This window comes from Sinocyclocheilus anshuiensis, unplaced genomic scaffold (genome assembly GCF_001515605.1).
Source record: "Sinocyclocheilus anshuiensis isolate Anshui unplaced genomic scaffold, SAMN03320099.WGS_v1.1 scaffold2247, whole genome shotgun sequence".
In the NCBI taxonomy this organism is placed as follows: domain Eukaryota; kingdom Metazoa; phylum Chordata; class Actinopteri; order Cypriniformes; family Cyprinidae; genus Sinocyclocheilus; species Sinocyclocheilus anshuiensis.
This window is the reverse complement of record NW_015536612.1, coordinates 32,293-36,238: the sequence shown is the minus strand read 5'-3', so window position 1 is coordinate 36,238 and position 3,946 is coordinate 32,293. Positions and strand designations below refer to the sequence as shown.

Genomic DNA, 3,946 nt, shown 5'->3' with positions numbered 1-3,946 from the left:
TATGTATAAAACACTAAAAATGCCTGCACACTGGTGCATTTACAAATTGATGTTTTATATTCATTTCATTAAATGTTTATTTTACATTTCAGAATATAAAGCAATGTTAATTCAGCTCTTAATTTTTCCGCTTAATTTGTCAAATTTGTTCATTAGAATTACAGCGCCACATACTGGCATGTATACTACATCGTTTTGTGTCGGTTTTGTGGTTTTGTGTGTACACAGATATCTATTGAGATGAGGGGGGAAAAAAGGTTAGGGAAAGCTCTGGTTTCATGTGGATGTGGCCTCAGACTCTACCTACACAGTAAGTCTGTGAGTGTCATGGCTACGCTGTGTTAAAGAGTGCACAACGAAGATGAAAGGTTATATATCAATCCAACAAGGGTAAATCCTAACACAATGTAGCACAGCAACATTTAAGACACTTCAAGGCAAATAAAACAATTTACTTACTGTTTTGAGTGACACTTAAAATATTCAAGTAGCCACAAAGGAACCAATGACATTAATAAAGCAGTTAGAGGCAGCCGTGCACTAATCTGTTGCTAATGATTTTACTCACCATTATAGTGATTAGTGTTCCCTTTGGTTGGGCACTTGGAACTTCATTTATGTTACTATAATTGTCTTCCTGTTAATGCAGCAATGCATCATGAAGTCAGAGTTACTTGAGTTCAAGGGAAGAAAAGTAAGTAAGATGTTGTTTTTAGAAGGTGATCTATCTTCTAATTAAAACTTTAGTGTATTTTTTTGTGTATTTATTAATAGACTTTTTCAAATTTCCTTTTTCATAAGTTTGAGATGCTTTTAATTGGGTTCATATAATCCTTAAATAATGTGCAGTAATATGCTGAAGTCACACACAGACTTAAACATTCAGCACGTGAATCCCAACAATGGTAACAGTTCAATTTCATTTATTTTCATTAATTGTAAGAATAACCATTTTATTTGCTCTTTTTGTTGTGCTACTACTGACACAAAACAGCAAATAAAATTGGCAAATAAAAACAACTATAAAACAAAGCAACTGTATAATTTATTCATGCCGCAATGCTCTCTGGGAGTCAGTGAGTAGCTATACTAAGTCATGAGTAAACCTTAATGAAAGGATCTACAGTTTTTGTAGTTATTAGAACTCTCGTGTAAGTAAAATATACTAACTAAGCATTTGTCAGTACAACATACTATTCCTATTTCATTTTACTTCGTTTTTTTAAGGCAATCGGTTTGCATGTTTTTTTTTTTTTTTAAGTAAGTCCAACTAATTAGATTTTACAGTATAGACATAAGACAGACCAACTCAAAGTGAACATACAGGAACTTAAGTACTCAGACCAAATAAAGGAGAATTAACTAGGCACACCTGAACAGAATAATACAATCAACACAACAAGGGAAATGGTGCAAAAGAAAAACAAAGTCCAAATTAACAGAAACCGTGACAGTAAGAGCTATCATTATAGTGCACTTCTGTTTTTATGCTGCGAAGTACACACATATATATGAAAAACTGCCATTAAAAGCATGTTTCAAAAAATAAATAGCTGCGTATATAGCCTTCTTAAGACTCGCATCCAGATCACCCTGCATCAGTTAACTGTGTTGCATCCTACTAAAAGTAGCCAAATTCTATTAGGTCATATTTACAATTTCAAGCTTCCATTTCAATTAGCCAGTGTCAAGTGTTACATCCAAGAAGTGGCCCTCATCTGTTTTATAATGCATTATAATACGGGGCATATTTGCCATGTCAAATTTGGGACAAGTTAGGTTTACACACTGATTAGCCAATGCAGACTGTGCCGTATATTTGCCAAAAGTGGCCCAAATTGGTATTAATTGTTTGGCCAATATTTGTCATTTTATATGCAGGCCACTTTAAGCTCACACCCACATTAGCCAGTGCTTACTGTGCCATATCTTGGCCAAAACTGGCCCAGGTACGTTTTAATGTACCTGGGCCACATTTGCTGAAACATATGTGGACCACATTTGGTTTACACCCTGATTAGCCTTTGTTGATTGAGCCACATTTTTGGCAAAGGTGGCCCACATTTGGTAGGCACTATTTGGGCCATAATCACTGTTTACCACATGGGCCACTTTAGGGCCACATTCAGATTACACATTGCCGTCAACACCGCATCTTTACCTACAGAGAGTGAATTGATACATTTGGGCCATTTTTGCTGTTTTACATATAGGCCACATCAGGCTTACATCCATTTTGTCCGGGCCATAAGAAGGCCAGCAGTGCTATATCATTGCCTTAAGTGGCCCACATCCACATGCTATCTGGGTACACGTGACACAGAGATTAGGATATTTGTCTCCCAGAGACAAAGCAGTGGTGTCTAAGAATTTTTCTACAAAAAATTTGAGCCCAATTGGATATGAATATGAAAAGGTAAGATCAAATGTTTTATAAGGCCATTATTATTTTTACATTTAAATAACTACAGTATGTATGGCAGAAACTGGTGACATTAAATATACTCTATGGGGGTTCAGAGTTTTCCTTTTGTGTTCTGAACCATTTTTATATTTTGCTTAAAATAAGTATCTACTAAAATCAGACAAACAATATTCATCATGAGCAGAAAACCAAGCTGAGTAGTAATTTTAATGTTGTAGTGGGCTTTCTTTGGCATGAACAAATACGATTCAAATAGTAAATATAAATTATATACTAAATATAAATACTAATATAAATGTTAGGGGATATAGCTTAGGCCCTGTCTACACAAACGCGGTTATTTTCAAAACCGCAGCTTTTTCTATGCGGTTTGGCCATTCGTCCACATGCAAATGCAGCACCAGGTCACTGAAACCGAACATTTTTGAAAACGCCTGCCAGGGTGAAGATTTTCAAAAACTCTGGTTGCAGAGTTATCGTGTAGACATCGAAACCGGTGTTTTTGGCTTGTGACGTCAGAATATGCGCTGTTATCTCCGCCTACTGGAAACTTTTTCAGGCTTCTGATTGGCTTTACGGTTGAGATTATATCGCCACCTGTTGGTTTGGCATGCTCTTGACAGTGCTTCATAGCATGCTTTTGCGTTTTCATGTGGACAGTTTTTTTTTTAAACGGAAGAAGGAAAAACTCTGTTTATAAAAATACCAGTGTACGTGTGGACATGGCCTTAGAAAGATCATTACCAAAAATGAGCCTGAGTGTTGTGGTGTGTACAGCTCTGCTGTTTTGACGCGCTGCACACTTAAACTGTAGAAACATTAAAATGGTGCTATCATTGTCATTAGATCTGCAGTTTGAGGACCCCTGCTGTACAGTCTTTCTTACACTCACAGAGGGTAATGATTGATTAAAAATCAGTTTGAGGAGCATAGCCTCACAAAAGGGCTGAAACAGCTCTTGGTGATAAAACATTAGATGATATGAGATAGTCTAGGGCTGCCCCCTAATAGTCAACTAATCGTTAATCGACCCAAAGTCGGCTTGGTCGATCAAAATTTTTTTAGTCGCTTAGTCACAGAAAAAGAAATCCACATTGGCAAAGTCACGCAGATCGTTAACGGCTGATCTATGGTAATACAGTACATCCGGCAGGACATCCAAACGCTCGCCTATCAATCATCCACCACAAATATGGCTTATCATCTGAAATATATAAGTATTATCAACTTTACATGGCCACTCAATCTAATGTTAACCTAGAGAAATGTTCGCTATTCAAGTGTCTGTGTGGAAGCTGAACATTAGCGCTCACTGCAGGACAGATGGAGGCGCCGGTGCGCTCACTTGCTCTTAAAATGGGCTACTCTGTAATTTTTGGTCGTACAGATAAGAGTAATACATCTTTCAAATCTGTAAAGACTCTATGTTTATTTGTGTGCACTCACAATAACAACAAAACGCGCATTTGTAAAATAATGAAAGCAAACAGGATGTGCTTTCTGCCATCTCGGTCTGTGAAC

General features: G+C 36.9%; 1 protein-coding gene across 2 annotated transcripts in view; it reads left to right on the top strand.

Annotated features, from left to right (window-relative positions):
• Positions 1–3,946, top strand: part of LOC107703837 (cysteinyl leukotriene receptor 1-like) — a 21,043-nt gene that overhangs the window by 14,676 nt on the left and 2,421 nt on the right. Inside the window, exon 1 of one of the 2 annotated variants that reach the window (XM_016506599.1) lies at positions 664–694. The exons of the other annotated variant lie outside the window; for it this stretch is intronic. The gene's annotated coding sequence lies outside the window, so the exon portion shown is untranslated. Of the gene's footprint in view, positions 1–663; positions 695–3,946 lie in introns of those variants that run through there. 2 annotated transcript variants of the gene reach the window in all.